The sequence below is a fragment of the Sus scrofa genome, chromosome 11, assembly GCF_054392235.1.
Source record: "Sus scrofa isolate SSC_HxYL_T2T_F1_AM1 chromosome 11, Sscrofa_HxYL_maternal_Yorkshire_Landrace_v2.0, whole genome shotgun sequence".
Taxonomy (NCBI): Eukaryota; Metazoa; Chordata; class Mammalia; order Artiodactyla; family Suidae; genus Sus; species Sus scrofa.
The window spans coordinates 60178736-60201819 of NC_139393.1; the positions used below are offsets into that span (position 1 = coordinate 60178736).

The 23084-nt window shown below is 35.6% G+C and overlaps 1 protein-coding gene across 8 annotated transcripts in view; it reads right to left on the reverse strand.

The window, feature by feature from the left end:
• LOC110255835 (uncharacterized) overlaps window positions 1-23084 on the reverse strand; it is a 1104139-nt gene that overhangs the window by 833636 nt on the left and 247419 nt on the right. The gene's annotated exons all lie outside the window — the stretch shown is intronic.

Below are 23084 nucleotides of genomic sequence, written 5' to 3' on the forward strand. Positions count from 1 at the left end.
AAAAGGCCTACCACATACCTATCATGGATGGCCAATAGCCCACCCAGATAAGACTCACTAGACACCCATTGAGATGATGTTCTTTTTCTTCTTCAGGGAACTTTAACACCTTTCTCAAAATCACCCAGCTTTCTACACCCCTCCACCCTGCCCACTCTGCAGTTTTTCAGCTGAAAAGAAATCATCTCTATATACATACCAAAATATATTTGCAAATACATTTTTAAATGAGTGTCTGCATTCTAAATTAAGAGATAAAATAATATAAAAAATAATATATATATGATTGAGTCACTTTGTGTACAGCACAAACTGACACATTATAAATAAGTTCTACTTTAATAGAAAATATAATAAAAATATTCAAAAAATTAAAAGAGACAAAAGTGAACAGAACTAGGCATACAGCAATAGACAGTATATGTCAGGAACCAACCCACCCCCCGCAGACATAAAAATAGGCTGAATGCAAGAGACTGACAAAAAATAGCATCAAAATATATCATTTATAACTACTGGATTACAAATGAAAAAATTAAATATTCTCAAAATGATAAAGAATTAAATAGTGAGTACAACTTCATAAAATGCATAATACTTCTCAAAATGTAGTATAAAGGATAAAATTTATTATGAATTAAGTAATGTCATAACATTGAAATTATAACACAGTAAAATTATTTTTAAAGGCTGGAAAGTATATATTACAAATAACAATAATCTGGTCATATGTTTTGCTATGTGACTCATAGCTAGTATTTGAGCATGTAGGTGGATTATGGATACTCTGCAATGTAACTTCAGTGCAACATAAACTGATACCACAGATACAAAAAAACAATAAGAGGATAATGTATGCAATTTTATGACAACAAATTGGACAGAGTAGCAGAAATTGACACTTATCTAGAAACATACAGCCCACCAAAACTAAATCAAGAGTAAATAGATAATTTGAACAGACTCATCACTAGAAGTAAAATAAAATCTGTCATAAAAAAAACTTCCTGAGAACAAAAGTCCAGGACCAGAATGCTTCACTGGAGAATTCTACACATACAAAGAAGAACTTATGCCAATCCTTTCAAACTCTTCCAAAATACTCGTGAGGAAAGAATATTCCCAAAGCTATTCTATGAAACCAACATCACCCTGATACTAAAATCAGACAAAATCACTACCAAAAAAGAACATTACAGGCCAATATCTTTAATGGATATAGATGCAAACATTCTCAACAAAATACTAGGGAACTGAATCTAACAATACAAAAAAAAAAATCATATACCACAATTAAGTTGGATTCACGCCAGGATCACAAGGATGGTTCAACATATGCAGGTCAATTAATGTGATATACCACACCACCAATGAAAAAAAGACTAAAACCACATGATCACCTCAATAGATATAGAAAAAGCATTTGAAACAACTTAACATCCATTTATGATACAAACTCTTATCAAAGTGGGTATAAGGGGAATATATCTCAACATAATAAAAGCTAATTATGACAAACTCACAGTCAATATAATGTAAATGATAAAAAACTGAAAGCCTTTCAACTAAAGTATGAAACCAGACAAGAATGACTACTCTTGAGAGAGAGGACAAGATGGTGGAGGAGTAGGGGGACACACTCGCCCTCTCCCACAAACACAACAAAAAAAGCACATCTACAGAATAAATGACTCGCACAGAACAGCAACCAATCACTGGCAGAGGAACCTAAACTCCAATAACGGCAAGAAGTTCATGACATTACTGGGCAGAACGGGAGAAAAGAGGAGAGTGAGGGAAGGTGAATCCAAGTGGGACGGGCGCTCCCGAAAAGGAACTGAGGAGGAGAAAGGGATCCCACACCCTGGAAAGTCACCTACACGGGGGAAAGATCAAACGAACCGGAGGAATCTCCAGATGCAGAGAAGAGCGTAGCAGTAAGTTGGAGAACGGAAAAGCTGATCAAGAACCCAACGGACCATCTGAACTACGGGCACAGTCACCAAAAATTGAGACGCCTGGGTGGGGGCTGGGTACCGAATCCTCAGCTCCAGAGGTTAGTCCGCCAGAACGGGCTGGGGGGGCGGGGCGGAGCGGAAACTGCTTGGGAGGTCTAGAAACCATTTGACGGGGCAGAGACTGCCTGGGAGACTAGAAAACAAAGCTGTCGCAGAGAAAGGGAGCAATACTCTAGGGGCGGTAAGTGGAAAGCCACATCAGAGGGAACCTGGGAGAAGAGCCTGGTCTGCGCCCGTGCTGGGGAGGGGAGAGAAGAAGGGGTGGGTCCCCATAGAATACCCCCCATGCCACAGCAGGCTTACAGGCCTGCTAGCTAGCTGAAAGCTGTGCTTCCCAGTGTATCCCCCCCCCGCCACTCCCTACGCTCTTGCCGAACCTGGGGCTGCCTGCCATCCAGGAGGGCTGGCCTCAACAATTGCCTGAAGCCTACCACCGCAGGAGCTGTCCCTGCACAGGCCTGCTTGCCCTTTGGAGGGGCTACACTTCCACAGAGCAGTACCAAACACCACCAGCCCCCGAGAAAAGGCCTGCAGCCCAGAAAAGCTAGAACAAGCCTAGCCAGGCCGTGAATACATCTGCCTAATTCTCGGACGGTTTTTTTGAGTCAGACTGCCCCAGGGAGGAGCCTCTTGGGTTTCCAACGGCCCTGCTACCTGCACAAGCCCCCAGGGGATGCCCCACTCCCATGAAATAACTGCTCAGCACCACCAACCCCCTGGAGGACCACCTGCAGCCCAGAAAAGCTGCAACAAGCTTGGCCAGACTGTGAAAAGATCCGCCTACATTCGCAGGCCGTCCTTCTGAGTTGGGCTGCCCTAGGGAAGAGCCTCTTAGGTTCTCAGAGACCCAGATAGCTTCTCCAGCCCCCAGGGGGTGATGCACTCCTGAGGAACAGTTGCCCAACACCGCCAACCCCCTGCAAGAACCCCACAGCCTAAAAACACCAGAGCAAGCTCTGCATGACCAAGTGAAATCTGCTACCATCGTGGTGTGGACCTCCCAGTCCTGTCTGCCCTCAGGAAGTCCTCCTTTGCTTCAAAGAAACACTGTTAGCCCCATCAACACTCCAGAAAAGCCACACTGCCTCAAAAAAAGATTGACCAACAACGCCAGTCCTCAGGAAATATTCCACGGCAGTGACAAGGCAACACTGCCCGATCACAGAGAGTACAACTCCCTCAGGTGAAAGAAAACAACAAGCAAGATGAAGAAGCTGAGAAACCACCCCCAGTCAAACCAACAGGAGAACTCACCTAAAACAGTCAACAATGAAACAGATCTCTGCAGTCAGACAGACCTGGAGTTCAAAAGAGAAATAGTGAAAATACTGAAGGAATTAAGAGAAGATATGAACAGTAATGCAGATACCCTCAGAAAGGAACTAGAAAATATAAGGAGGAGCCAAGAAAAACTAGAACATTCATTTGCAGAGATGCAAACTGAACTAGGGGCAGTAAAAACCAGAATGAATAATGCAGAAGAACGAATCAGTGATATGGAAGATAGAGTAATGGAAATCACTCAATCCGGTCAACAGACAGAAAACCGAATCAAAAAACTGGAAAGCAATATAAGAGACCTATGGGATAATATAAAGCGGGCCAATCTGCGCATAATAGGAATTCCAGAAGGAGTAGAAAAAGATAAGGGGATGGAAAATATATTTGAAGAAATTATCGCTGGAAAATTCCCAAATCTAAAGGATACTGGGTTCAAGATACAAGAAGCACAGAGGGCCCCAAACAAATTGAACCCAAATAGACCCACACCAAGACACATCATAATAAAAATGGCAAAAGTTAGTGATAAAGAGAGGATCCTAAAGGCAGCAAGAGAAAAACAGAATGTTACCTACAAGGGAACCCCCATAAGAATATCAGCTGATTTCTCTACAGAAACACTACAGGCCAGGAGGGAATGGCAAGAGATATTTAAAGTGCTCAAAGGAAAAAATATGCAACCTAGAATACTCTATCCAGCAAGAACATCATTTAAAATAGAAGGGGAAATAAAAATTTTTCCCAACAAACAAAAACTTAAAGAATACAGCAACACAAAACCCAGGTTAAAGGAAATATTGAAAGGGCTTCTCTAAACCAAAAAGAAAGGAAGGAAAGGGAAGAAAAAAGAAAAGAAAAAAAAAAAAAGAAGAAGAAGAAGAAGAGGAAGAACTAGGACTGAGGAAACCGCAATCAGAGAGCAGTCACTCAAATAAGCCAGCATACAGATTTAATCATGAACATGCTTCAAACAAAATAAAATTAAAAAGAAAAAAATAAAAAAGAGTCATCAAAACCATAAAATGTGGGCAAGGGATGTTAGGAAGTAAATAACGCTTTTTGTTTGTTTGTTTGTATGTTTATCATCTTAATTTTAATATAGTAATGAAGTGTATGAACTTACAGGACCATCAGGCTAAAACACACAATTATGGGAAGGGGTTAGCATACTTAAAAAACAGGGCAACCACAAGCCAAAACCAAATATTGCATTTGCAAAAAATGAAAAAAAAAATACACTCAAGCAGATAATAACAGGAGACCATCCAACCAAAAAAAAAAAAAGGAAAGGAAGAATGGAGAACCATAGAATCAACTGGAACACAAGGTTCAAATGGCAATAAATAATCATCTATCAATTATCACCTTAAATGTCAATGGACTGAATGCCCCAATCAAAAGACACAGAGTGGCTGAGTGGATAAGAAGGCGAAAACCTTCAACATACTGCCTACAAGAAACTCACCTTAGCACAAAAGATGCATATAGATTGAAAGTGAAAGGGTGGGGAAAAATATTTCACGCCAATAGACATGACAGAAAAGCAGGAGTCGCAACGCTCATATCAGACAAAATAGACTTTAAAACAAAAGACATAAAGAAAGACAAAGAAGGACACTACTTAATGATTAAGGGATCCATCCAAGGAGAGGATGTTACTATCGTCAACATATATGCCTCAAATATAGGAGCACCCAGATACATACAACAAATATTAACAGACTTAAAGGGAGATATTGATGAGAATACAATCATAGTAGGAGACCTTAATACCCCCCTCACATCAATGGACAGATCCCCTAGACAGAAAACCAACAAAGCAACAGAGATCCTAAAGGAAACAATAGAAAAGTTAGACTTCATTGATATCTTCAGGACACTACATCCAAAAAAAGCAGAATACACATTCTTCTCAAATGCTCATGGAACATGCTCAATAATCAACCACATATTGGGACACAAAGCGAATCTCAATAAATTTAGGAGCATAGAAATTATCTCAAGTATCTTCTCTGACCACAACGCCATGAAATTAGAAACCAACCATGGGAAAAGAAAGAGAAAAAACCTACTACATGGAGACTAAACAACATGCTACTAAAAAACCAATGGGTCAATGAGGAAATCAAGAAGGAAATTAAAAACTACCTTGAAACAAATGATAATGAAGACACAACCTCTCAAAATCTATGGGATGCTGTGAAAGCAGTGCTCAGAGGGAAATTTATAGCAATACAGGCCTTTCTCAAAAAAGAAGATCCCAAATTGACAACTTAACCCTCCACCTAAATGAATTAGAAAAAGAAGAACAAAAAAGTCCTAAAGTCAGCAGAAGGAAGGAAATTGTAAAGATCAAAGAAGAAATCAATAAAATAGAGACTCAAAAAACAATAGAAAAAATTAATAAAACCAAGAGCTGGTTCTTTGAAAAGGTGAACAAAATTGACAAACCCCTGGCCAGACTCACTAAAAACAGGAGAGAAAGAACCCAAATAATCAAAATTATAAATGAAAAAGGAGAAATCACAACGGATACAGCAGAAATACAAGAAAACCATAAGAGAATACTATGAACAACTATACGGCAACAAGTTTGACAATCTGGAAGAAATGGACAATTTTCTAGAATCTTACAGCCTGCCAAAACTGAATCAAGCAGAAACAGACCAACTGAACAGACCGATCACTAGAAATGAAATTGAAGAGGTCATAAAATCACTCCCCACAAATAAAAGTCCAGGACCAGATGGCTTCACAGGTGAATTCTATCAAACATATAAAGAGGAATTGGTGCCCATCCTCCTTAAACTCTTTCAAAAGGTTGAAGAAGAAGGAATACTCCCAAAGACACTCTATGAGGCCACCATCACCCTCATTCCAAAACCAGACAGAGATACCACCAAAAAAGAAAACTATCGGCCAATATCATTGATGAATATAGATGCAAAAATTCTCAACAAAATCTTAGCCAACCGAATCCAACAACATACCAAAAAAATTATACACCATGACCAGGCTGGGTTCATCCCAGATTCACAAGGATGGTTCAACATACGCAAATCAATCAACGTCATACACCACATTAACAAAAAAAAAAGTCAAAAATCATATGATCATCTCAATAGACGCAGAAAAAGCATTTGACAAAGTCCAACATCCATTCATGATCAAGACCCTCGCCAAAGTGGGTATAGAGGGAACATTCCTGAATATAATCAAAGCCATTTATGAGAAACCCACAGCAAATATAATCCTCAATGGGGAAAAACTGAAAGCCTTCTCACTCAAATCTGGAACAAGACAGGGATGCCCACTCTCACCACTGCTCTTCAACATCGTTTTGGAAGTCCTGGCCACAGCAATTAGACAAGCAAAAGAAATAAAAGGCATCCATATAGGAAGAGAAGAGATCAAACTGTCACTGTATGCAGATGACATGATACTATACACAGAAAACCCTAAGGACTCAACCCCAAAACTACTTGAACTGGTTAATAAATTCAGCAAAGTGGCAGGATATAAGATTAACATTCAGAAGTCAGTTGCATTTCTGTATACCAGCAATGAAATATTAGAAAAGGAATATAAAAATATGATACCTTTTAAAATTGCACCTCACAAAATCAAATACCTCGGAATACACCTGACCAAGGAGGTAAAGGACCTATTTATCAAGAACTATAAAACTTTAATCAAAGAAATCAAAGAAGATGTAAAGAAATGGAAAGATATTCCATGTTCCTGGATTGGGAAAATCAATATTGTAAAAATGGCCATACTACCCAAAGCGATCTACAGATTCAATGCAATCCCTATCAAATTACCCATGACATTTTTCACAGAACTAGAACAAACAATCCAAACATTTATATGGAACCACAAAAGACCCAGAATCGCCAAAGCAATCCTGAGAAACAAAAACCAAGCAGGAGGCATGACTCTCTCTCAGACTTCAAGAAATACTACAAAGCCACAGTCATCACAACAGTGTGGTACTGGTATCAAAACAGACAGACAGACCAATGGAACAGAATAGAGAACCCGGAAATAAACCCTGACACCTATGGTCAATTAATCTTTGACAAGGGAGGCAAGAACATAAAATGGGAAAAAGAAAGTCTATTCAGCAAGCATTGCTGGGAAACCTGGACAGCTGCATGCAAAGCAATGAAACTAGAACACACCCTCACACCATGCACAAAAATAAACTCCAAATGGCTGAAAGACTTAAATATACGACAGGACACCATCAAACTCCTAGAAGAAAACATAGGCAAAACACTCTCTGACATCAACATCATGAATATTTTCTCAGGTCAGTCTCCCAAAGCAATAGAAATTAGAGCAAAAATAAACCCATGGGACCTCATCAAACTGAAAAGCTTTTACACAGCGAAGGAAACCCAAAAGAAAACAAAAATACAACTTACAGAATGGGAGAAAATAGTTTCAAATGATGCAACTGACAAGGGCTTAATCTCTAGAATATATAAACAACTTATACAACCCAACAGCAAAAAAACCAATCAATCAATGGAAAAATGGGCAAAAGACCTGAATAGACATTTCTCCAAAGAAGATATACAGATTGCCAGCAAACACATGAAAAAATGCTCAACATCGCTGTTTATAAGAGAAATGCAAATCAAAACTACCATGAGATACCACCTCACACCAGTCAGAATGGCCATCATTAATAAATCCACAAATAACAAGTGCTGGAGGGGCTGTGGAGAAAAGGGAACCCTCCTGCACTGCTGGTGGGAATGTAAACTGGTACAGCCACTATGGAGAACAGTTTGGAGATACCTTAGAAATCTATACATAGAACTTCCATATGATCCCGCAATCCCACTCTTGGGCATCTACCCGGTCAAAACTCTACTTAAAAGAGGCACGTGCATCCGCATGTTCATTGCAGCACTATTCACAATAGCCAGGACATGGAAACAACCCAAATGTCCATCGACAGATGATTGGATTCGGAAGATGTGGTATAGATACACAATGGAATACTACTCAGCCATAAAAAAGAATGACATAATGCCATTTGCAGCAACATGGATGGAACTAGAGACTCTCATCCTGAGTGAAATGAGCCAGAAAGACAAAGACAAATACCATATGATATCACTTATAACTGGAATCTAATATCCAGCACAAATGAACATCTCCACAGAAAAGAAAATCATGGACTTGGAGAAGAGACTTGATGGGAGAGGGAGGGAATGGGAGGGATCGGGAGCTTGGGATTATCGGACACAACTTAGAATAGATTTACAAGGAGATCCTGCTGAATAGCATTGAGAACTTTGTCTAGATACTCATGTTGCAACAGAAGAAAGGGTGGAGGAAAAATGTAATTGTAATGTATACATGTAAGGATAACCTGACCCCCTTGCTGTACAGTGGGAAAATTAAAAAAAAAAAAAAAAAAAAAAAAGAATGACCACTCTCACCACTTCTATTCAGCATAGCATTGGAAGTCCTATCCACAGCCATCAAACAAGAAAAATAAATCAAAAAAGTATCCAGTTTGGAAGGGAAGAGGTAAAACTGTCATTATATGCAGTTGACATGACACCATATATAGAAAACCCCAAAGACGCCACATAAAAACTACTAGAGCTGATAAACAAATTCAGCAAGGTAGAAAGATACAAGAACAGCATACAGAAATCAGTTGCATTTCTTTACACTAACAATGAAATATCAGAATGGTAAACTAAAAAACAATTCCTTTTAAAATCTCATACAAAAATTAAGAATGAGATTGACCAAGGTGAAAAATCTACACACTGATTACTAAACACTGATAAAAGGAATTGAAGATAATTCAAAGAAATATTAAGATATCCCATCCTCTTGTACTAGAAGAGTTAATATTGTTAAAATTTCCATACTACCCAAAGCAATCCATAGATTTAATGTGATCCCTATCAAATTACCCATGACATTTTTCACAGAACTAGAACAAGTAATCCTAAAATTTATATGGAACCATGAAAAATCCAGAATTTCCAAAATAATCCTGAGGATAAAGAACAAAGCCAGAGGCATAATCCTCCCAGACTTCAGACAATACTACAAAGCTAATCAAAAGAGTGTGGTATTTGCACAAAAAAACAGGCATATGGATCAATGGAACAGAAGAGACAACCCAGAAATAAACCCACATACCTATGGTCAGTTAATCTTCAAAAAAAGGAGGTAGGAATACATAGTGGGGAAAAGCAGTCTCTTTAGCAAGTAGTGTTGAGAAAGCTGGAGAGCTGCATGGAAATCAATGAAGTTAGAAGACTCCCATGCCCCATACACAAAAATAAATTCAAAATGGTTTAATAACTATGTAAGACATGACACCATAAAACTCCTAGAAGATAACATAGTCCAAAAATTATCTGACATAAACTGTAGCAAGTTTCTCTTAGGTCAGTCTCCAAAGTCAATGGAAATAAAAGAAAAAATAAATAAGTGGGACTTAATCAAACTTATAAACATTTGCACAGTAAAGGAAACCATAAAGAAAATGAAAAAAGAAAATCTACACGCTGTGAAAAAAGATTTCCATATGATGCAAAAAACAAGGTCTTAATATCCAAAATATATAAGTGGTTCATAGAAAATAACCAAAAAGCAAACAACCCAATAAAAACGTGGGCAGAAGACCTAAATAGACCTTTCTCTAGAGAATACACACAGATTTCTGACAGGCACATGGAAAGATGATCAACATCACTAATTATTAGAAAAATACAAATCAAAACCAAAATGAATTATCACCTCACTTCTGTCAGAATGACCATCATTAAAAAGTCAATAAATAATAAATGCTGGAGAGGGTATGGAGAAAAGGGAACCCTCCTGCACTATTGGTGAGAATGTAAATTGGTGCAGCCACTATGAAAAACAGTATAAAGTTGCCTTTAAAAAAAAAAAAAAAAAACTAAACTAAAAACTAAAAATAGTTAAAATATGATCCAGCAATTCCACTCCTGGGCATATACCCAGAGAAAACTTTAATTCAAAAAATGTATGTACCCCAATGGCAAACTCCACTTTTGAAGTTTCTTGTCATGGTCCATAAGACCTCATCTTTCTCTTTATCAGGGGAAGTTGACCAAATACCGGATTTCTTGTCACTCTACCAAAATATTCTTCCAGAATGCTGATATTCATTCCTTATCCTGTTTAGAGATAGAAAAGTAATTTGACATAAAGTTCAAATATGGAACCTATACACAGTTTTTCCAAAAGCACATGTTTGCATAACTAACCTACCTTAAAGAAGAATTGGAGTTAATTTTTGCTTATTAAGACACTCTTCCTATCACCTGCCCATCTATAAATATCACACTTGTCCTTCCCTTTCTTCTCTCCCTACATCTGACACAGAATTTTGAGCCTTTTATTTTATAGATTTTTTTTTTTTTTTTTTTTTTTAGTTTCTTCCAAATTAAGGAAGTTTCTCTGGCTCCATTTACAATAAACTACATTTCCTGATAATGTTCAGGGGAAAAAAAAGTTATCTGAAAAGTCTACCAGAGTTCCCATCCTGGTTCAGTGGTTAAGGAATCTGACTAGGAACCATGAGGTTGCAGGTTCGGTCCCTGGCCTGGCTCAGAGGGGTAAGGATCCGGTGTTGCCGTGAGCTGTGGTGTAGGTCAGATCCTGCGTTACTGTGGCTCTAGCGTAGGCAGCTACAGATCCGATTAGACCCCTAGCCTGGGAACCTCCATATGCCCTGGGAAGTGGCCCTAGAAAAGGCAAAAAGACAAAAAAAAAAAAAAAAAAGTCTACATAAACATAATACTTATACTTGTAAATGTGAACAAAGCATTTTGTTTTCTTGTTCTGATATTAATTCACTATAGCACTGGATAACTTAAATTCTGGTCCTTTTGAATTCTACACTTTTAGGTTTATTTTTGATTTGCTTTTCAATCAGTACCACATGAACCACTAAGCAGGAAAAGTGAAATGAAAGACGACTATAAAGGTTGGAAAAAATATTCACTAGTTTTTTATTTCTTTGTAGTTGAAGTGATAGTAATAGCTGGTTCATTCACTTCATAGAGGATGCATACAAACCCCAGGAAACCATAGTTAATGGAAAATCTGCATTAGACCTGACATGCATGTTCAAAGAAACTGTTGAATATTTCTTCTGAATACAAAGTTTAGTAAAAATATGAAAAGAAGTTCAGTTTCCTTTTCTTTGAGTTTATTCCCTGAAAGGTGACTGAAATTCTATTTTTAAAATGTGTCACTGGCAATATCTAAATAATAAAAATTAACTAATTGTTCTATCGTGATTTGTAATCACAGTATGTAAAAATTAATTTTGGGTATATTGAAAAATCATGAAGTGCCATTATTGAATGGACATATGTATGTGTATAGCTGAGTCATTTTGACATACAGCAGAAATTATTACAACTGTCTAAATCAACTTCAATAAAACTTTTAAAAATGAAATGCATAAACATATCAAAACTCAACTTCAATTTTTGCTTTGAATGATTGCCTGATGGAAAGCAGGGCCAGCTATTTTACCTAACATTTAAATATATTTACTGACTTAATTCAAAAGCTGTAAGCTCTCTCACATGCTATGAGAATTACAGGTCATTTCAATAGCACACTTACATGTCAGCATCATCACCAGCTATATTTAAAATAATAAAATAAGTAGCTCACTTGAAAAACACATACATATTACAAAGATCATATACATAGGGAGATAATAAGGGATAGGAATTTAATCGATTTTTATTTGAAACCCACATACATGGTTTTTAGACCTACTTCTCCCACCGCCATTGGATAAAAGGAAATTATGCCTTTACAACCTCCAGATAATTCCAGTGGATCCTTCTAAACTGAGGACTGAAATCCAGTACTCCTTCCATATATAAAATGAACAAATACAACCATATTTTCTTCTATTTGAGAGTAGCAGAAACTTGCAGGTCAATATGCTGCTATGAATAAATGCTTCGTAAATTTCTAAGACTTGGATCTTAAAAGTTGCTGATTAATTTAATATTAAAATGTTATTAAATTTTATTCTTTATTACCAACCATGAATATTTGTAAGAAAGTTGGTACAAAATAAACTTTATATTTTCAGTCTTAATATTTACTGGATTTGCAACATACCATATTTTAAGGAATTACCTTGTCCGTGGCAACTAAAATTTCATGCCAATGTAATGAAAGCTCACTGGTGTTTTCTTTCACAATTGCAAGTAAGAGTTAAATAAATACTGTTTCATCAAGAGATACTCAGTAATTCATCATTTAACCAAATTTTCATGAATTGTAAATTATAATTTTAAACTCAAATTGTAATTTATGGGTAAAGAAAAGTTAATGCCAAATGAATGAAATAGGTCATCTGTCTAGAGGTATAAGCTTAAAATTTTACTGAAATCTAGCCAAAAGGAAAAAAAATATATTGTATTGAGATTTTGTTTATCATATTTCTTTAATATTCTAGCTAAGTGCATACCTGGAAATGATGTCACATAGATAATGATTCTTACTTATTTTGTCTTTTAGGTTATGTAATGTGGGCAAAGCCTACATTTATTTCTTTTTTAGTATATATGTACATATTTTGATAGAAAGATTGATTTCTGTTTCATGATGTATTTTATTTAATTTGAAAGTTCAAATATGCATAGTAGAAAATATTTATTTTTTTCAAGCACATTAGGTAGGTGCTTTTTCAAGCACAGAGTAAGCTGCTACGACAAATACATCACAAATACAGGAGTTTAGAAACTTAAATATGAGATTATTTTCACTCAGGTAAAATCCCAGAACGAGGTTTTGAGTTTTGAGGGGATGATTGATGTTGGTGCTTCCATCCTCAAAACTTAATCCCCAAATTGGCTCCTATTATCACCATTTCCCAGACAGCATAAAAGGAAAATGCTGAGTCTAGGGCAAGTGACTTTATCGGCAAGGAGATGATTCAGAAATAATCTGCATCATTACTATTTACATTCCATTACCCAAAGCTTGTTACTTGGCTTAACTATTAGAAGACCGAGAATTTTATTTTTAGCTGCATATTAACAAGTGCATATAAAATTTAGCAAGTAAAAATAAGAGGGCAAATGAAATGTGAGAACAATTGGTAATTTCTGCTACATTTTGCTTCACTAGTCTTTCGGATATTCATGTGCTCTCTTTGACTTCATGAAGAATACAACCCACCTATCACCAGACCTGTTAGATTCAGTGTTATGTCAAAATATCTGGGTTATGCATAGTGTACTCCACCAGGATTGGTGTGGCAGGAATTTTAAAAAATATTTTTTCCTTACCTCCACCAGACTGGAAAACTTAGGAAGCATACAATAATCAATGTTAGGGAATCAGTGGGAATTCACACACACTGCTGCAGATACTGAACTGGTACAATATCATGAATAAACTGGCATCCTTTAATAAAAATAGACATGTATATATTCAAAAATTTGTCAATTCTGTTAGATGTTTGTTTTTGTTTGTTTGTTTATTTGTTTTGAGGGCTGCACCTGGAGCATATGTAAGTTCCTGGGCTAGTGGCTAGTTGCAGCCTATGCCACAGCCGCAGCAATGTCAGATCCAAGCTGCATCTGTGACCTACACCACAACTTACCACAACAGCCAGATCCTTAACCCACTGAGCAAGGCCAGGGATCGAACCCACATCCTAAAAGATACTAGTTGGGTTCTTAACCCACTGAACCACAATGGGAACACCAATGTTTGTTTGTTTTAATGAAAAAGGGCATTTCACCAAAGTACAGTTCCAGACACATTATCAAATTTACTTTTAGAAGGAAAGAAAAAGAAGCTACCCAAATGATCTGAAGTTACACTACACTGGCTGTTTCTTTTTTGTTGTTGTTTTTTAAAGCTGACAATGTTCAGAGCAGTTAAGATTTTGTTTCTACTGTTCAGTTTTTATGCAACATTTATTGCTAAATATTTTGTATATCTTCATAGGAATTGTCCACCAATAGTACAAAGGACAAATAAATCATCCATATCTTTACAAGATAATAAAAGACCATACTGAAAATAAATGTATCATGACTGCAAACATCAATTCAGATAGGTCATAAATATGTAATAGTGGGCCAGTTTAATGAAATGCACTGAAAAGAGCACACAGTTTAATGTGAACTGTATAAAGTTCAAACCAAGCAAGTCATATATATGTGTACTATATATATATATTATATATATGAGTATAACCAATACATGTTTAAACTATTAAAGGAAATCAAAAGGGTGGTTAACACAAAAACCACTTCTCCAGTTAGAGGATTTCCAAAGTACTACTTGTGTTCAAATTCTCAAGCTGGAAGGTATGGCTATCAGTATTTATTTCAGTAAAACCTTCTATAATGTAAATCCATTCTAAGTATAATCGTTTGTGTTGTGATGCCGTTTATACAACACTTTTCTGAAAGTGAGCCGATTTCTTGGTTTAAAAAAAAGTATCTCTCTACACAGTTTCTTGATTGCTATAATTTCAGCTATCATCACATAGATCAAAAATATGTTTGTTTCTTATTATATCTTATATGTTGGTGCTGGTAATTATTAGGAGATTCTTCCTCTGCTTTCTAAGTATCTGACACACTCCACCCAGAATCCATGGAGGCTGTGATATTACAATGGACTGCATTACCTTTACCCTATGTTCCCTGTTTTTCAGGTCTGTTCACCCACTGTTGTGACTGTCACAGGGTAGAAGAGGAAGGAACCCTTCTTATCAGCCCTGCTTCTGCTATTTAAAAAAAAAAAAAAAAAAAAAAAAAAGACTTACAATCAGAGCAAAGATGAGAACCTCAGCCATATCTAAATTAAAAATTAAATTTAAAATTCTATCTAAAGCCATAGAATTTAACTTCAAGAGAAGCTATGTTTCATGGAGCACTGCAAGTCTCATTGGTTAAAAAATATGTTTTTTGTGGGTTTTTTTGTCTTTTTTTGGCCATTTCTTGGGCCGCTCCCATTGCATATGGAGGTTCCCAGGCTAGGGGTCTAATCAGAGCTGTAGCCTCCAGCCTACACCTCAGTCACAGCAACACGAGATCCGAGCCGTGTCTGTAACCAACACCACAGCTCACGGCAACACCGGATCCTTAACCCATTGAGCAAGGCCGAGGATCAAAACCACAACCTCATGGTTCCTGGTTGGATTCGTTAACCAGTGAGACACGACAGGAGCTCCAAAAAATGTTTTTTTAATTAAAAGAATCTAAGGAACAGATGAGGGTTAATGTTTTGATTATTTGCTTCATAAAATATCTAAGAGGATAACTGGAAAAAGTAAGTTGCAGCAATGTTTATAAATATTCTAAATTTTAATTTCTTTTTTGAACATTCCCAGATTCCTTGAAAATATGATTTCCTCTCACCCTAATAAATTAAGAGAACATAAAGTACACCAAAATAATCTTTTTTTTTTTTTTTTTTTGTCTTTTTGCCTTTTCTAGGGCCGCTCCAGTGGCATATGGAGGTTCCCAGGCTAGGGGTCTAATCGGAGCTGTAGCTGCTGGCCTACACCACAGCCACAGCAACATGGGATCCGAGCCGTGCCTGCAACCTACACCACAGCTCACAGCAACGCCGGATCCTTAACCCACTGAGCAAGGTCAGGGATCAAACCCACAACCTCATGGTTCTTAGTCAGATTCGTTAACCACTGAGCCACGACGGAACTCCCAAAATGATCTTTTTTGTAAATGCAATACAAATATAAATTTGGCTAAAATGATGTCCCCCCCTTACTGAATATAAGGTTCCTTCTCATCCTTTTCCTCCTCCTTCTCCTTCTTCATTATTATTACTACAACAATTGTTATCATTATTTATATTTAATGGGTCTGCTTAACTTTAACACAACACAAATGTGGAACACTATAGAAATCACCGTTTGATATGACAAGCTATCATAAGGTGTACTGATTCATTTGTTTTATAAAAATGTATTAAGTATGTTACAGAAAAGCTGTTTCTTCTTTAGCAATGATAAGATTTAATACCAGCTTTTCTCATGAGATTTAATACTAACAACCTTTTTAATCTGGAAATTTCCAATATATGATAATATAAGTCTACCTGATCTTAATAGCTTTTGTTTTGGTATATTTATAAGAACTCAGACATGTTTGTCCGAAAAAGAGATGCACAGCCTTGCAGATAATCAGTTCACTACTTTTTGGACAGCCATTTTAGAAAAAAAAACAAAGAAGAGACTCTTCTGATTTCTGAAATATAAAAAAAATTAAATGTATGAAAAAACTTACGAACATTCTATAGTTATTATTTGGTAGAGAGATCAAGAAGCCAGGGACAAAGTGTATTTGGCACAAGAAAATAAAATTATCTAAAATTATCAGGACATTGACATTTTCCTCAATATTCTTGGTTAAGTTTTTCACCTACTTTTTGTTAAGGAAAATTTACATAATGAATATCAGTATTACACTGTAGTGTACTAAAAGTGTATTAAAAAAACTCAATATATTATATTTTTGAATTTGTCCCTATGTCATATAAAAGCCCTTTTCTCCAAGTGTCTTAATGTTTGTCTAATCTGAAAGCAGTTTTATTTACTCATTTCTCACATACAATTAAGTATTAGGGGTAACTGATTTTACCACCAAATCCTGTTTACTCTTCTCTATCTTCATCTCATAGCGTAGCAGTTATCCTTTGGTATTCACTGTGTATCCAGGACCCCTTGCAAGTAATACAATCCACAATGCTCAAGTCCTCTATATAAAATGAGTATTACTTTATAGTATCCCATAAATTGATGAGTGAATACACACACACAGAGAGGAATATTATTCAGCCATAAAAAGATGAAATCTTGCCATTTTTGAAAACATGGGTGAACCTGGAGGCTATTTTGCTTTGTGAAATAAGTCAGATGGATAAAGACAAACATGGTGTGTTTTTATTATAGAGAGAATTTAAAAAACAAAACAAATCAATAAACATGGAAAAACAGACTCATAGATACAGAAAACTATTGGTTACCAGAGGGGAAAGAAGAGGTGGTGAGCGAGGTGAAATAGGTGAAAGGGATTGAGATACAAACTACCAATTATAAAATAAATAAGTTACAAGGATGTAATGTACAACATAGGAAATGTAGTCAATATTTTATAATAACTTTGTATATGTATAATCTATAAAAATATCAAATCAGTATGTTGTACACCCAAAACCATTAAGTCAACTATACTTTAATAAAAATAAATAAAATGGCATAGTATTTGCATATAACCTACACATATTCTTTTCTGTGCTTCCTCTGACATCTCTAGATTGTGTATAACACCATCACAAGATACCTAATTATTTATGGTACCTATTATTTTATAATGCCTAATGTAAATTCTATATATGTATCTGTAAATACAATGCAAATGCTATGTTAATAGTCGACAGTACATAGCAAATTCAAGTTTTGCTTTTTTGGAACTTGCTGAAAATAAAAATAAATATTTTTGTCAAAGATTAATTGACCACGGGTGTCTGGGTTTATTTATACATTCTCTATTCTGTTCCATTAGTCTGTCTGTCTGTTTTGGTACCAGTACCACACTGTCTTGATGACTGTGGCTTTGTAATATTGCTTGAGGTCTGGGAGAGTTATGCCTCCTGCTTGGTTTTTGTTCCTCAGGATTGCTTTGGCAATTCTGGGTCTTTTGTTGTTCCATACACATTTTTTGGAATTGTTCTAGTTCTGTGAAAAATGTCATGAGTAATTTGAGAGGGATTGCATTGAATCTGTAGATCGCTTTGGGTAGTATGGCCATTTTTACAATGTTAATTTTTCCAACCTGGGGGCATGGAATACTTTTCCATTTCTTTATATTTTCTTTAATTTCCTTGATTAATGTTTTATAGTTCTCAGCATATAAGTCCTTTACCTCCTTGGTCAGGTGTATTCCCAGGTGTATTTGATTTTTGGGGGTGCAATTTTAAAGCGTATTGTGTTTTTGTATTCCTTTTCTAATATTTCATTGTTAGTATGAAGAAATGCAACTGATTTCTGAATATTAATCTTATATCCTACTACTTTGCTGAATTTGTTGATCAATTCAAGTAGTTTTTGGGTTGAGTCCTTAGGGTTTTATATATATATATATATATATATATATATATATATATAGTATCATGTCATCTGCATACAGTGACAGTTTTACCTCTTCTCTTCCTATTTGGATGCCTTTTATTTCTTTTGTTTGTCTAATTGCTGTCGGTAGGACTTCCAAATATATGCGGAAAAGCAGTGGTGAGAGTGTGCATCCCTGTCTTGTTCCAGATCTGAGTGAGAAGGCTTCAGTTTTTCTCCACTGAGTATTATATTTGCTGTGGGTTTGTCATAAATGGCTTTGATTATGTTAAGGAATGTTCCCTCTATTTCCACTTTGGTAAGAGTTTTTATCATGAATGAATGTTGGACTTTGTTAAATGCTTTCTCTGCATCTATTGAGATGATCATGTGGTTTTAGACTTTTCATTTATTAATGTGGTATATGATGATGATTGATTTGTATATGCTGAACCATCTTGGTGAACCTGGGATGAATCCCACCTGGTCGCGATGTAAGATCGTTTAGATATGTTGTTGCATTCGGTAAGCTAAAATTTTGATTTGAATTTTTGCGTCTATATTCATCAAATATATTGCCTGATAGTTTTCTTTTTTGGTGGTATCCCGTCTGGTTTTGGAATTAGGGTGATGGTGGCATTATAGAATGTCTTTGGGAGTGTTCCTTCTTCTTCAACCTTTTGGAGAAGTTTGAGGATGGAACATAAAATGGAAAAAGACAGTCTTTTCAGCAAGTATTGCTGGGAAACTTGGACAGCTACATGCAAACCAATGAAACTAGAACAAACCTTCAAACCATGCACAAAAATAAACTTGAAATGCCAGAAAGACTTAAAGATAAGACAAGACATTATCAAACTCCTGAAAGAGAACATAGGCAAAACATTCTCTGACATCAACCTTACATTTCCCCCCCCCCCTCAGGTCAGTCTCACAAAGCAACAGAAATAAAAGCAAAAATAAACCAATGGGACCTAATCAAACTGACAAGCTTTTGCACAGCAAAGAAAACAAAAAGACAACAGAAAGGGAGAATATAATTTCAAATGATGCAACTGAAAAGGGCCTAATTTCTAAAATATACAAACAACTTATAAAACTCAACAGCAAAAAAGCCAACAACCCAATTGAAAAATGGGCAAAAGACCTGAATAGACATTTCTCCAAGGAAGATATACAGATGGCTAACAAGCCACTGAGCAAGGCCAGATATCGAACCTGCATCCTCATGGATACTAGTCAGATTTGTTTCTGCTGAGCCATGATGGGAACTTCTGCTCTCCTCTTTCACGTTTGACTGCTGCTTCTTCCTCACACATCAGCTTAGATTTTACCTATTCCAAAGAGCCTCCTCTAAATTTTTAGGGTACTAAGTGTCGCTCTTATATACTATCATGCTACCTAGGCATAGTCATATTTATGAGATAGATCATTGAGGGTGTAATTGTTTATCTAATTAGGTTGCATATAATTAAATATTAGGCGTTTAGGAGTAGAAATTACAGGTTTCAACTATGTGTCCTTGGAAGTTAGAATAGTGTGTGAATGATTAGTGTATGCTATCATTTAAATTGAGTTGATTTAAAGTGAAATTGACCTTAAAGATAATGACCAGTGATTTATTGTTTTTCTGTGACTGAATCTACCAATACTTTACCTAAGAAATAGATGGACTTTGAAGGAAGATAATAGACAAAAAACAACATAAGAAAGATTACAATCTGATTCTTAGTATGGCTATGTATTTGGATGGAATTTAGAATGACTGGAACAGAGAAGAGAGAAATAGAATGTTGAAAAAGTTTCATATAGTTTTATGGATATCAAAATTTAAGATATGAAATACAAACAAGTGAAAGTTACAATTGAGTAGGTAAACAGACTGCAGATGATAACTTGGGGGGTTCATTTTTTGCTAATGTAAGAATTTTGTGTTCTATTTTTGAGACAAATAAGAAGGTTTTAACAATGTTCATAAGGTAAATAGATATTTTCCTAGTTGTCCTGTGGAAGATCTGGAGAGGCCTAAGGTGGTGGTGAGGATGAGTTAGAATCCCCAAGCAATTTACAAATGACTCCTAACCCGAAGACATAAGTCATTACCCACTGAAGATTTCACAAGAGAGTTCAACTGCTTTCCTCCAAAAGTAGAAACCTGGCTTTTAGGTTAATTATTCTTCCTTCTGAGTTGACAGTGGAATCTTGCTTTTGTATTCAGGAAGTTTTTGCAGTTGAGTCATGGAAATATTGTTTGTATAGCATGAATATCTCCAGGCTTTATTTCATTTACTTTTTTTTTTTCACCTTAGTAAGTACCTCTTATTAATAGATGGTGAAAGAGACATGGATATTCTTGACATCTCATTCTTACACTCTCAAAGTGCTGTTGATATAATCGTATGTTAAGTTGACCTGAAACAAATAGACAGTTAGATATTTCTTCAGCAAAGATGGCTTATTCAGGATCAGCAATTTGCAGTTTGCAACCATGGTGAGCCATGTGCAAGTCCTCATAGGGCGAGGGAAGGAGAATGCTTTTATAGAGAGGAAAGGGAAGTTGGGAGGTCTAGTCAACAAAGAGCCGATGGATTTTCATTGACTGAGTCCTTGCCAGGAAAGAAGAGGAGTCTTTTTCCTTTCTGTCTGGCTCAGCTATGTCTAAGATTATAGAGCTCACCCTTTTAATCCCCCAATTCTATATAATCAAGATTTCTATTTATCAATTTTTACACATATAATTGAATGTTGATATGGCAGCAATGTTTTACTCATAACTGCTATCCAGTGATTATCCACTGTCTATAACTTAGTGAAAGTAAAGAGGTTACATGCATTGATTTACTATAGCAACTCACCCTGAAGCTCTCTGCTTAGCCCATCTCTCCAAAACTAATTATTCTATTTATCTTACATTTCATAAGTGGTCACCTCTATTTTCCTTATATGTCATCTTAGGTGAGGGATTTACACTTTCTCCCATGAATATAATTTCTTCAAATAAATTATTGATCTTATTTCAGCACAACAAAGAAGTTCTCATTATGACTCCTTTTGTTAATCCTTCTCTATCAGTTTTTACACTCCCGTGAGAGTTAAAGCAAAATTCAGTTACATTCTAAGACTTTTATCAAAGCTCTTTTAGATTATGAATGTTACATTTAAAAAATTCTAGTAAACAGTAGTGAAATCATTCCCACACAGAAAGTATAGGAAGATAGAAAGATAAAGAATTTCCACCGCTTAGAGAAGGCACTGTGATATATTAAAACATACATATTGGCCTTGAGTTATCTAGTTTTGTACTAACATCCTTTTTCTTCAATTGTTAATTGAAGGATACTGGGTTCCATAATTAATTCTATTAGATTAATTTTATTATTGTTAATTTATATTTAGTAATTATAAATGAGGTAGTACATTTCAGTGATTGCCATATACTGATAGTCAATGAATTAACCTCCCTTTTTTTCTTCACCCCTTCATTCTTAACATTTCTTTCAAAAATTTCCCTGCTGCATGAATTTTCCTTTTACATTATGTTCCACATTTTCCAATATTTTAAAGATATGTGAAAATACTATTTTATCCTTTACTCCTGAGGATATTTTCTCACCATTGAAAAAGATAATATTAAAAATGTTACTTTTAAAAAGCTTCATCAATATTAACAACAAAGATAAAGACTAAAACAGATACCACCATGTTCATTTCATATGGCTTTAACACAATCATATTACCATTTACTTTAGCTAAATTTGTAGTACTAAAAGTAATTTGATAATTATAGATCACTTTAGCATGAAAAATACTCTTATTTTTTTTTCTTGAACTAGTAGAGAACTTTGTAACTAGAATGCAATCAATATTTGTTGAATTGCTGATTATGCTGGTTAAGTTTCAAAAATGCATAAATTTTGATTTGCTTTCCAATGAATTTTATTTAATAATTCTTACTATTCCTATATAAGGGAAAATAAACTCCAAAAAAATATAAAATCTAGTTCTCAAACTAATAAACTCTGCCACTGATTTTTCAGTAATGATTTCTGATCATAAGGTTAATCTATATATTTCTGGGAGTTATGGAACTAATCTTCAGGCTAAATTGTATTACTTAACATTTTATAAAAATTGGACAATTATTAATACTGAAATTCTATGAGGTCTATGGATTTTTGTGCTGCCATTTTACAAATGAGTAACCTGGAGCTTCCTTCCATGACATTCCAAAGACCACACATATATCAGTGGAATAGTGCTAAAAAGGAATGTTAGACAATTTTGATGCCAATCACAATGTATAAGACAATATCTCTTAAATTCATCCATTAGCAACATTGCCTCAAATCTAATGAAGTAAATCTCATTTAGAAAGTGAAGCTTTTGTTAAAGCACTTCTTGCTTATCCTCTCTTACCTAAATTAAGTGGACAGATTTTTTTCATTTAAGTTCATTGTCTATGTGATAAATTGGCCTTGATTTACGCACCATGAATAAGATTATCAGTGTAGAGGTCAAAAGTAACATTAAAGAAAGTAACACTATAATAATAGCTGATAGTTCAGCACTAAATACATATAGCAGGAAAGGGGAGGAGGTGATGCGCGTTCAATTGGCTATCTGTTTTATGGGGGAAAAATGAT